Source organism: Hylobates moloch, unplaced genomic scaffold (genome assembly GCF_009828535.3).
Source record: "Hylobates moloch isolate HMO894 unplaced genomic scaffold, HMol_V3 SCAFFOLD_13, whole genome shotgun sequence".
NCBI classification, from domain to species: domain Eukaryota; kingdom Metazoa; phylum Chordata; class Mammalia; order Primates; family Hylobatidae; genus Hylobates; species Hylobates moloch.
The window spans coordinates 42,852,498-42,865,765 of record NW_026652288.1 but is presented as its reverse complement, the minus strand read 5'-3'; the positions used below and the strand labels follow the sequence as shown (position 1 = coordinate 42,865,765).

The 13,268-nt window shown below is 36.2% G+C and overlaps 1 protein-coding gene and 1 long non-coding RNA gene across 3 annotated transcripts in view; both read right to left on the bottom strand.

Annotated features, from left to right (window-relative positions):
• Positions 1–1,458, bottom strand: part of LOC131380960 (uncharacterized) — a 38,271-nt gene extending 36,813 nt beyond the window's left edge. For both annotated transcript variants that reach the window (XR_009209287.1, XR_009209286.1), the window contains exon 1: positions 1,086–1,458. This is a non-coding gene — a long non-coding RNA (uncharacterized LOC131380960). The remainder of the gene's footprint in view (positions 1–1,085) is intronic.
• The window catches only part of TAFA2 (TAFA chemokine like family member 2), a 578,950-nt gene that overhangs the window by 471,678 nt on the left and 94,004 nt on the right, over positions 1–13,268 (bottom strand). The gene's annotated exons all lie outside the window — the stretch shown is intronic.

Genomic DNA, 13,268 nt, shown 5'->3' with positions numbered 1-13,268 from the left:
GTTCTTTATTTTAAAATTGGGTAAATAATTATCTTGTATGATTTTATTAAACTTTCTTAAATGTCTATATAGCATACATGTATTTCAATGTTTAATATTATAAGTGTTTGGGGTCTTTATTTAGAAATTTGATGATGTTTTTATGACCAGAAATATGTCATAGGAATTAACTCTTGTCTAAATCAATTAGCCTATGGTAAAATTGATTTCATTATACACCATTTCACTTAAGTCATAGTTTCTAAGAACCTATAAATGCTATTAAGTGAAGACTTGCTGAAATGTGTTAAGTTCTTTCTCTGTCTCTTTGAAATGTATGTAAATCTTTTTAAATGCTAAATAACACTTTTGCTAGTTTTAAGACTTACGAATGTCTTTCTCAAGGACCTGGGAGCCATCTCTTGGAAATTTAAACTTTAGCGAAGATAGAGCCCTATCTCTCAGTTTCTGTGGGAAGATAGCAGTCCAGCTTCAGCAAGCATCTCTCTCTACATTGTAGAACTATCTCTCATCATAAAGATGTGAGAAATTTATTTTTCCTTTACATAAAACTTCTTAGCTAACATTGATGGTAGCTCTAATTACCAGGTACACTTACGATGAGCTATGTGCAACAAATGCTGCTGTCAAGTCCTCTTACTGGAGAAGTAGTTCCTGTTTATCTTGAAACTATGTATACAGTGGGGTTTACCTGCTTAGCCATATAAAAGGCTGAGATTTCCCCTGTCTTTTCAATCCCTTAGCAGATTACCCGTGATGCATATCACCTACTGGTTTAATGTTTGTTCAATAATAAAACTGTTTTCCTTCTCTTCTACCTTTGTAAAGAGGTTTTCTGGGATGAAGGAGTTCTTGTCTTTAATTACATTTATCCAACACTATCATATGTGAACTGTGGACACTGAAATGTCTGCTCCACTGTAGGCTTTCTCTGGCCCCAACTAGTCTGCCTTGTCAATTTGACTGGGATTCCCCATTGATATCTGATGTCATGGAATAATAAAATCTTATAATTTGAAAGGAATTTAGATCAACAAAGAGAAATTTAGATCAATTAAAAGAACTCTATATTACTATATGAATACCTCTCTGTGGGATTTTCCCCCAAAAGAAGAAAAAAGTGGTCAGCTTCTGCTTGAGAACTTCCAAAGTTCATGGAAGAAATGCTACTTAAGGTCTGACGAATGGGGAAGATTTATCCAAAGGCATGAATCAAAAAAGGCAGCACTGCAAATAGAGGACATAGCATGAACAAAGCACAAAGGAGGAAAAATAAAGGATTTTTGTAAATGCTGAGTAGTCTAATCATATTAAAATGTTAAGTGTGCATAGGAGCTGGAAGACAAAACCAGTAATGGAAGTCAGGACAATAGACAGAGAACCAAATGCCAGGATAAAGACTTTCTGCTTGACTACTAAAATAGAACTCTGCTTGTCTCTGAAAGGAGTAACATATGACTTTACAAGGATCTTGCCCCAGAAATATGATGAGGTATGTTCAATACTAGACTCCCTTTACAATTCTGCAGAAATGAGCCTTAGTTCCAGAAAAAATCTCCAAACACTGAAAGAAAACATGAATCACAACTTTCCATTGCTCTTAGGAGCTGGGTTTTTGTTTTCGTTTTTGTTTTTATCTGACGGCAATTATCTGCTTTATCTCCATAACAGCTAACAGCAGTTTGGGGTGTTGTACTAAGATGGCATGGCTGTTTAAAAGAGCCACTTTTTTGTTCTCAAGTCCTTAACTTTTGGGCCAGAAGCAACCATTGCTATCACTTTTCTTACGCTGTCTCCCACAGTGGCTAAGGCAAGTGGTTTTAGTTTTTCTTTGACCTTCCTTCTCGTATTCAGGGAGGTGTCTTACCTATTTAAAGATGATTTGTTGAAACCAAATGAGCAGTCACGGAAATGTAAGTGCCCACAGAATGTCCTCTTTCATTTGTAAAATCTCTTTTCTAAGACAGATGCTTTTAGAGAGGCTGTTATTTAAATATGGCAAATATATCAGCTTATCTTCAAACTAATGTAAGTCCCTCATTGGTTTATCCTAACTGCAAAGAATCTTCAAAAAGCTGGACAAAGTAAAAAGAATAGCCATCAGCAATAACCATTTGTATTAACATGTAGTATTTCTTTTGAAGGGTACATTAAAAACACAGAGATTGGGAGATGGGCAGAAGTAAGAAAAAAAGTTGCATTTTAACTTTTTCTTAGGACTTTATTAAAAGGATTTTCACTTCAACAGATACTTCTATAATCATAGCTGAGATATAATTTATTTTTGGAAAACAGAGAAAATGAAAATGTTATGAATAGTCTTGTTTCAGGCAATCAAAGAGAGTGCAACAAGAAATCTTGTATTTGATTTGTTTTCACAAGTACGATTCAAAGAACATCTGTGCTTATGCCATGAATCCTTCTGCATAGGGCTCTTCCTTAGAAGTTTTAGTAATAGCTGAGTCCATTGATCTACGATTTGGTAAACTTGAGGTTTTTGAAGGGCAGCCAAAGTTTCACTTAGTTTCTCAACAACTCTCTCTCTTGAACACGAGAACATCTATCTTGTTCCTCGAGAACTTAAGATCCATTTTTGTACTCTGGACATCATAGTGCTGGAACTTGCAGACAAAAGCCAGGCAGCCTTACTGAGACACTGAGTTGTTTTTAAAGAATTATTTCATTTAGATTCTTAATCAATTATCAGTTTTTAGAAGAAATATGCCTAATATTACAAGTGCTACTTCCCATGGGCATTCCATGTTTTAAATCTAGCTAGGGCTCAGGCCTTAACACACACATGATTCACTCAAGATTTAAGATAGACAAGATAATCTGTACAACAAACCCTCGTGACATGAGTTTACCCATATAAAAAACCTGTACGTGTACCTGTGAGCCTAAAAACAAGATAATTATTGTATTTCTAAAAGTCCACCCAGCAATTAACCAAAATGGAAACATTTTCAGACATAATCTTGGTTAATTCAGAGTACTCTCTAATTGTTAACACTTCTGTTAGCTTCCAGAATGACCATGAAACTTTAAATAGAAAGGACATTGAGGATCACATAAATGAAAGAATGGGTGTAAAATAATTAGTACAAGGCCTGGCACAGGCCTATAAACAAATATATAGTTTATATAAACTATAAACAAATAATAGTTCCTAATTTAGTAGTGCAATAGTGGCAACAGTAGCCCTACATCCGCTTCAACAGTCCAACTTACAGATGAAACACAGAGAAATTAAATGATTTTCCCAAGGCTACAAAGCTTGTTAGTGGCAGAGCTGAAACTGAAATGGAAGTTCCTTAACTAGTCTAATACTGTCCCCAATACCTTGGGGAAAATCATTTTTTCAATTATACTGAATTGGTCTGTCATATAAAACATACAGAGGGCGAGACTTCACGTATCTTCAGATAGCAAACCTTCTCAGTGGCTATTCTGATTAATTTGTAATTTCAGAATCTGATGGCCTTTCTCCCAGTCCTCTCTTCTTTTAACCTCTCTGCTGCATTTAGCAACCACTGCCTACACTGCCCTTTAACCTGAGCAACACCACGCTAAACCAACTTCTTCCTCTCTGTCTTCTTACCTCCCTCTGTATTTACTTTCTTCCTTCTTCCTCATGTACTCAAGGCATGGAACTTTCGAAAGTTCCACTCTTGAATTTCTATATTAGTCCTTGAGAGATCACATATATTCCCAAATAATCTCTGTATGAAGATAACCTCAAAACATTTGTCTTGAGCCCTAGTCTTTCCTGAAATCTAGCCACAAATTTCCAGTTTCCTATTGGATGTTACTATCTAGATGTGATATCATCTCAAAATTACCATGTCCAGAATCAGTCATCATTTCCCTCAAAAGTAGCTCAAAATCTTTACTTTAATAGTGTAACAGTCCCATAATTCCTCCAGTCTTAAAACCATAGAGATATTTGTGTTTCCTCAGCCTTCGTAAGTAATCTGCCACAAATTCCATCATATCCTTTCTTTTTTCTTCCTTCCCATTTCCACTGACATCACATTAGTTCAGTTTCTCACCACCAAGGCCAGAACTACTCCAAGAGCTTCTTAACTGATGGCTCTGTCTTTAGTCCTCACAATCTTACAAACTACCCAAGTTAGGGAACCCAGCTTAGGGACATAGAATTTAACATGTTGCCAGTTGGGATAAGTTTTATTTTTAATTGATGGTTGTTTAAACTTAATACAGTCTTAATACAGTCTCTCTCTCTCACACACACACATACACACACACACACACACACACACACACACAGACGCAAACATTACAGAATTTGCAAAAATGATCTGAATTCTGACTCCTCAGGCTATTTAGAGACTGGTATCATGAATGTTTCCCCAGGAAAGCTATTGGCTAAATCCCTCTGTGAAGAAACACATCCACAAGAGGGGTTCTTTAATTTTCTCATCTTTTCTTATATTTTATCTATTTTTCTTTTATGTATTTCTTATTCTTTAAAAAAAATCTCTCTCTAATGCAAATTTAAACTATACTGAAACACGAGTTCTTACCTATAAGATTGGTATAAATTGAAAATTTGACAACATGTTCTTCTGGCAATTTGGTAGAACAATTGGCAGTTTATACACTGCTGGTGTTAACACAAAATAGTAACCCCTATGGAGAGACATTTGGCAAAACTACATGTAGTTTTAGCCTTTGATCCAATAATATCACTTCCGGGAATCCATCACAAAGTAATACTGGCAAAAATACAAGAGCTCATTTTTGTTGCACTATTTAATAATAGTAAAGGAATGGTAATATTTACAAATGGATTAAAGCAAGTCCCAGTTTCCCTTGCTTCAACTTTTGCTTCCTTTCTCTTTTTTTCTCATCTTTTTCCCTTTCCCCTCTGCTACCTCCACCTCCCCTGAAACTTGACAAACTGCAAGGATTGCAAAATAGCTCTTTAAAGAACTACTCTGGCAATTGCCAGAAGGAGATTGTCCCAGTGATCCCAAACAAGAAGCATGAAGAATGAAAACGATCTCCACCTGTTCCATTCACAAGTTCCACATAGTTAGAAGTTGAGCAACATGACCAATACACAAGAACACATACCCCCATCTTCTTCTTGCACTATAAAATTCCAATCGTGACACAGCTTGAAGAATTATCTGGTCTTCATGTTCTCCCTGATACATGCCAGTGAAATAAAACCTTTAATCTCTATTCAAATCATTTCAGCTATTATTTTCTTTGATAAACCCAAATGTATGTCAAAAAGGACTGACTAAATAAACTCTGTTACATGCACAAATGAAGTGCCATGCAGCTGTAAAAAAATGACTTAGCGATGTTTCCATAAACCACAATGGAATGATCTCCGAAAACACTAAGTGAAAAAAAAACAATGGAGAAAAAGTTGTGTGGAGTATGTTATCAGTTATCTAAAGTATTGGACATAAATATACATATGTATTTATGTATATATTTTTCTTAAGTTATAAACCAAAATTTCTTTTATTATTATTATTATTATTATTATTATTATTATTATTATACTTTAAGTTTTAGGGTACAGGTGCACAATGTGCAGGTTTGTTACATATGTATACATGTGCCATGTTGGTGTGCTGCACCCATTAACTCATCATTTAGCATTAGGTATATCTCCTAATGCTGTCCCACCCCACAACAGTCCCCGGAGTGTGATGTTCCCCTTCCTGTGTCCATGTGTTCTCATTGTTCAATTCCCATGAGTGAGAACATGCGGTGTTTGGTTTTTTGTCCTTGCGATAGTTTACTGAGAATGATGGTTTCCAGTTTCATCCATGTCCCTACAAAGGACATGAACTCATCATCTTTTATGGCTGCATAGTATTCCATGGTGTATATGTGCCACATTTTCTTAATCCAGTCTATCGTTGTTGGACATTTGGGTTGGTTCCAAGTCTTTGCTATTGTGAATAGTGCCGCAATAAACATACGTGTGCATGTGTCTTTATAGCAGCATGATTTATAGTCCTTTGGGTATATACCCAGTAATGGGATGGCTGGGTCAAATGGTATTTCTAGTTCTAGATCCCTGAGGAATCGCCACACCAACTTCCACAATGGTTGAACTAGTTTACAGTCCCACCAACAGTGTAAAAGTGTTCCTATTTCTCCACATCCTCTCCAGCACCTGTTGTTTCCTGACTTTTTAATGATGGCCATTCTAACTGGTGTGAGATGGTATCTCATTGTGGTTTTGATTTGCATTTCTCTGATGGCCAGTGATGATGAGCATTTTTTCATGTGTTTTTTGGCTGCATAAATGTCTTCTTTTGAGAAGTGTCTGTTCATGTCCTTTGCCCACTTTTTGATGGGGTTGTCTGTTTTTTTCTTGTAAATTTGTTTGAGTTCATTGTAGATTCTGGATATTAGCCCTTTGTCAGATGAGTAGGTTGCGAAAATTTTCTCCCATTTTGTAGGTTGCCTGTTCACTCTGATGGTAGTTTCTTTTGCTGTGTAGAAGCTCTTTAGTTTAATGAGATCCCATTTGTCAATTTTGGCTTTTGTTGCCATTGCTTTTGGTGTTTTAGACATGAAGTCCTTGCCCATGCCTATGGCCTGAATGGTATTGCCTAGGTTTTCTTCTAGGGTTTTTGTGTATAAACCAAAATTTCTAAAGTTACTTATAGAGAAAGAAAGGAAGGAAGATGAAGGGGACAAGGACAGAAGCCAAACTTCTCTGAATATGTCTTGTTTTCAACATAAATACCTTACATAATAAAAACTTAAATTTTAAAAAGCAAGCTTTAAAAACTAAAAGCAATATGAACCAATGAATCTCTGTAACAAACCAGCAGTATAACCAGAGAGAAACTGTTAACTAATGTTATGTGCTTTTAGTAATCATTTTTGGTAGCAGTGTTAGTATTGTCATTCTGAGACTGTTGTATGTATATTGCAGGATAAAACAAATGAACAATTATATTGGTGTCATTGATATCCAGGATTTCAAGTGTGGAAGAAGGTACAGACATAAATCAAAGAAATTAAGTTAAAACCCTTTAGCCCTAAACTTGAACTGGAGGTATTATTATGACTTTATAATACATTTTATCTTTAAAAGTTCACATATCCTAGTACTATACACTGGAAAGGCTTTGAAATAACATTCAACCTAAAAACCAACAGGTGCCCCTAGCTCCCAGATTGTAGTTCTAAATTTCTAGTCATTTCTACTAAAAGGAGCCATAGCTTCTTGGGAAAATAGTTTATTACAGATTTGGGGAAGGAAAACTATAAGATACACTTGAATCATCTTGTCACATTAAAAATCAGGTTGTTCAAAAAGACTCACAACCCAACTTGAAAAGATGCTTACTGACCAAAGATAGGGCAATTTGAGCATCAGTGAAAATAATATCTGCAATGGATTGAAATACATGAAATATGGCTAAATTCTATAAATTCATAATCATACTTTCTTTAAAAAACTCATTAGCAATCTTTGAAAGATGCTAAAGATTCCACTAATATTTAAAAACACATAAATACGTGTGTGTGTCTGTGTGTGTGCGTGTGTCTGAGTGTGTGTCTATCCTGCTTTTCCTGTATTGTACCTCTGGGTAAGTGATTAGCTGACAAGGAGAAATTTCTCTTTATAGAAATAGTCTCACCAATAAATAAAAAAGGAATCATAGAATTCTTATATCACAACTTTGTAACCCATCATTAATTAATAGATTTAGGCACTGAGCATTAGTGGCTACTAGCATCAATAAAGATAGACAACTATACACCACCACCTATGAAATATTCTTGCCCCAAAAAATCTAAATTGAATATGATCAAGCTTCTTGTTTGAACTACCAATTAACCAAAACAGAGAACAAATAAACAGGTTAAAAACATGGCAAAGATTCAATCAGCAAAATCCAGACTGAGAAATTCTACTGGACAAATGACCTAAATTATTCTGCTGATAAACTGCAAAGAAAAGGAAAAAAGATATGACGGGAAAATATAGGCCAACAGTTATTTAAGGCCAGGTGTAGTGACTCATGCTTACAATCCCAAAACTTTGGGAGGCTGAGGCAGAAGGATCTCTTAAGGCCAGGCGTTTGAGACCAGCCTGGGCAATATAGCAAGACCCAGTCTCTAAACAAAACATTTTAAAATTAGCTGAGCATGGAGGCGTGCACCTGTGGTCCCAAGTACTCTGGAGGCTGAGGTGGGAGGATCACTTGAGCACAGGAGGTTGAGGCTGCAGTGAGTTATGATTGCCCCACTGCACTCCAGCCTGCACAACAGAGCAAGATTTTGTCAAAAAAAAAAGAAAAAAGAAACAGGCATATCAACAGATGACTATATGGACCTCTTTTGGACCCTAATTGAAACAAGCACTCACTCTCTCTCTCTGTGTCTCATTATCACTCACTCTCTACACACACACACACACACATTTTTAAAACCCCATATGCATATATATATAAAAATTGGGGAAATTTCAACACTGACTAGCTATTTGATAATGTTTGGGAATTAATGTTAACTCTTTAGGTGTGATGACATTATTGTGGTTAAATATTTTCTGGAAGAGTCATTATCTTTTAGAGAGATACTGAAATATTTACAAAATAAATGATAGATATCTTGAACCTTCTACAAAATAATGGATGGGTAGAAGAATGTGCCTAGTTCTAAATGAAACAATCTAGCCATAAGCTGGCCTTGTAAAAGTTAGGTGATCTGGCCAATACCACACATCTAGTAAGCAATAGAGTTAGAACTCCAATACTAGTTGTCTGATTCCAAATTCTATGTTATCTTCAATACACCTAAGATGCCTCTCAAAAGCACCCCCATAGATAACTGGCACACAGCCACTTGTAAACTGATGAATAGCTGTATTACCTGGCTCTGCAGGGTTTTCTGTGCCTTAAATATGTATTTAGTAAAAATTTTCTAAGTATTTATTGGTTATAATAATTTGTAAAGCCACCTAGAGGAGGTGATACATTAGACTTAGAAAAGCATCACAAGAAATAGATGTTTTAGGCCGGGCACAATGGCTCACGCCTGTAATCCCAGCACTTTGGGAGGCCGAGGCGGGTGGATCACGCGGTCAGGAAATCGAGACCATCCTGGCTAACGCAGTGAAACCCCGTCGCTACTAAAAATACAAAAAATTAGCCTGGCATAGTGGCGGGCGCCTGTAGACCCAGCTACTGGGGAGGCTGAGGCAGGAGAATGGCATGAACCCGGGAGGCGGAGCTTGCAGTGAGCCAAGACTGAGCCACTGCACTCCAGCCTGGGCAACAGGGCAAGATGCCAAAAAAAAAAAAAAGAAAGAAAGAAAGAAAGAAAGAAAGAAAGAAAGAAAGAAAGAAAGGTTTTAAAATAAATAGCAGGTCTTCTTTAATAAATGCTTTTGTTAATTTGTTCTACTCAAAACTGATAGTAGCTGTATAATAAAAATAAGCCTAAGATATATAATAGAAATGAGCTTACAATACAAGCACATATCAAAAAACCAAGTTAAGATTCTAAGATAATTCATATATTATATTGCTTTCCAAGTTCCTTACAAACACCATAAATGCTCTCTTGTTTATCTTGTTGTGCCAGTGATTTATGGAAGCCAGAAGTGAAAACTGCAGTCACAAGGACCCTAGGGCAAGACTTAATAGTACCCTTGATGACTAAAATAATTGATATCCCTCTTTAAAATGTGGAACAAAGGAAACTATATGTTGAGGTCCAGTGTTATCATAATAATAATAAGTAAAAATATGTTTAAGTCAGGTGAACCTGATGTTAAGTCATTAGCATCACATTGGGTGAGGACTTGAGGCAATCTCTTTGAGGAAAGAAATCTACTGATATGGCTAGCATCAAGGTGCACCTTCTTCTGAAATGTTGCCAAGACATGAAAGAAATACTAGTTTTGAAACTTGTCCAACTTGTACATCAAGTCAGTCAGGATCTTGAGATAGATCACTCTGCTTTGATGCTTTCCCATTTTCATGTTTGCTTATTTACTGTGCCAGAGTTATGTGTATATTTATTACTTCTCTATAGGATTCACTCACTAAAGAGGGACCATCTAGATCTATCCACCTCAAATACTATATGGGGTTTTTCTGTTTGTATCAACTTAAGGGGTACACATGCAGTTTTTTTACATCGATATAATGCAGAGTGGCGAAGTCTGTGCCTCTATTGTAACCATCACCTGAATAATGTACATTGCACCCATTAAGTAACTTCTCATCCCTCAAATCTCTTACCTCCTTCCCACCCTCCATCCTTTCTAGTCTCCAATGTCTATTATTCTACTCTGTGTTCACGAGTACACATTACAATATGGATTTCATCAGGTAGCAGACTACCTTGGCCATTGGCTTATTATTATGTCTCTAACCAAGAACATTTTGTAGTCCCAATTTTTAAAACTAGGTTTACTCTTAATTTTATACTTACTCTCCTGTAGCATTTCTTAATTGATCCATAGTTTAGGACAAATAAGTAGTTTACCATCTAGCATCAATATGTTATTCACTTTATTATGACTCACGACATTTAATATAATTGTGACACCTTAAATGTGACACCTTAAATGTGACATCTAAGGTGTCACAATTATACCCTTGTCATTATTTTAGTATAATCCCTGTTATTATTATTATTAATATTTTATTCTTAATCATCACCTCTCAACTAATAAGTAACTCGTGCGGACAACCTATAGTATTTGAAGAGAAAGGATAAAAGAAAGAACATAAATAAGCAAATCCTCCATGCACCATTTTTGTGCTCCACTCTACTAAAATTTTACATTGCATAACAATTCCACATCCTGTAACTTAGGTCCTGTATGTTGACAGTATTTAAAGATAATGCCAGCTGTGACTAGAACAAAGTTGCAGCAATAACAAGAAATTTCTGCTATATGGCATTTCCTTTGGTAATTGCTGTGGTCTAAATGTGTCCCCTGAAATTTATATGTTGGGGTCCTGGCCCTCAAAATCATGTTAGGAGATGGAGCCTTTGGGATATGATTAGATCATGAGGGCACATGGAATTAGTGTCCTTATAAAAGAAGCTCATGGGAGCTTGCTTGCCCTTTTCACCATGTAAGGACACAGCAAGGGGTGCCTTCTACAAGGAACTGTCCCTCACCAGACACCACATCTGTCAGTGCCTTGATCTTGAACTTCCCAGCCTCCATAGCTTTGAGAAATAAATTGCTATTGTTTATAAGCTACCAGTTTATGTTATTTTATTATAGCAGTCCAAATAAACTGAGACAATAATAAATCATCTAGAAAAGGTATACCCCCTACCAACAGACAAAAATTTCATAGAGTACTTTAAAGAACTTATTTCATTCTTTTTTGATGCATTGCATGCTGATAATTCTGATATCAAGCAAGGACAAATATATTTATCTATTATAATACTAAGAAACTGGCCAGAAGCCCACATATATCACTTTTAAAAGTTCATGGAGGATTAGGAAAATGGTCAGAGTGAATCTGTATTGTCTCTTATAAATGTATTTTTAGTATAACTAGAAACCTACTGAAGCAAATTATCACCAAATCTGTGTCAAAAAGAAAAATAGTATAGATCATGAGTAAAAAATTGATTCTTTTAAAAAAGAAAACATTTCAGACAAATTTAATATTCTTATTTGACAAAATTATAGGTTTAGGATACAGAAAACAAGAATGCCTTCCTCCCTCCCTTCCTCCCTTCCTTCATCCTCCTCTTTATTAAGAGACAAAAATGTGCCAGGAAATGTGCAAAGAACAGTCCCTGCCCCAAGGATCATATAATCTAATGACTAAAGCAAACAAATAAGCAATTTCATTGTAATAAGGTGTGTCCATGTAAATTGAAGTTGTGTACGTGTCCAAAAGAGGGCCCCAAAAGCTCCACATAGAAGGAGGTCTCTCCTGATGTTATTTGAATGGTATAGTCATCAATATGCCAAAAAAAGTTTCTAAGAGCATGTAACTCCAACAGTTGATTAGAAGAAATGAAGTACCACAGGCACTAATCTTGATTCAGAGCAGTTTTTCCGTGATATTCATGATGGACCAAACAAAATGCTCAGTAACACTGTAGCCAACTATGTCAAAAGTTATTTCAAGGTAGGGGCTGACTTGTGCCTCTTTTTAACAGGTAAAATGCTTAGTATAAACACAAAGTAGGTGCCTAATACATACTAATTGCACCCTGAAAGCTAGAGGAACATGCAAAATATTTTCACATATTAAGATAGAATTTAAATGCTAGTAACCTTGATAAATTTAAAATATCAAGAGAAAATAAATGAAGACTGAAGCAAAGTTTTGCCTTTAAATTCAAACCACCTGTGTTCAATTCTCATTTAGTCACTTAATAAGCTCAGGGGCCTTTAGCTGGGTATTTAGCTTATTTGACTCTCAACTATCTAACCACAAAATGAGGATATTGATACTGATCCCTTAGGCTTGGGTCTTTGTGAGGAATAAATGAACTAATATATTAAGGTTCCTAATTCAAGGCATGGCCCAATATAGGATAGGGTACTCAGTAAATGTTAGCCTCATGTCCTTATTATATACATGGAAAAAAGATTTCCAAAAAGTGTAAAAGGCTGGGTGTGGTGGCTCATGCCTGTACTCCCAGCACTTTGGGAGGCTGAGGCGGGAGGATCACCTGAGGTCAGGAGTTCGAGACCAGCCTGGGCAACATGGTGAAACCCTGTCTCTACTAAAAATACGAAAAAAATTAGCTGCGCATGGTGCACGCCTGTAATCCCAGCCACCTGGAGGCTGAGGCAGGAGAATCACTTGAACCCAGGAGGCGGAGGTTGTGGTGAGCCAAGATCACACCACTGCACTCCAGCCTGGGTGACAGAGCAAGACTCCATCTCAAAAAGAAAAAAAAGTGTAAAAGACCTTAAAGGGTCTCCTCGTCAATTTCCCTTTAAGACATTCTAAACTGAAAGTACGTAGAGAAGGTCATTCTACAATTTTCCCCATAAAATGGTTTCATCTTTCTAGGAAGCAGCACAAAAGAAAGTGGCCTGAGTATCTAGCATAAACCTCATCACTTCGTTTATTTAACGTTTATTAAGTATCTCCCACATGCCATGGATTATTTTCCAGACAAGTGTCATTTAAACCTGTGTCCAAGTTTCTGATCTATATGAACCAATGAATGCTAAGTATCCAACAACCTCTAGAGTTGGAAATTCATCATTTTCTTTAACAATTCTTAGTCCTTGGACAGATTTCAGTATT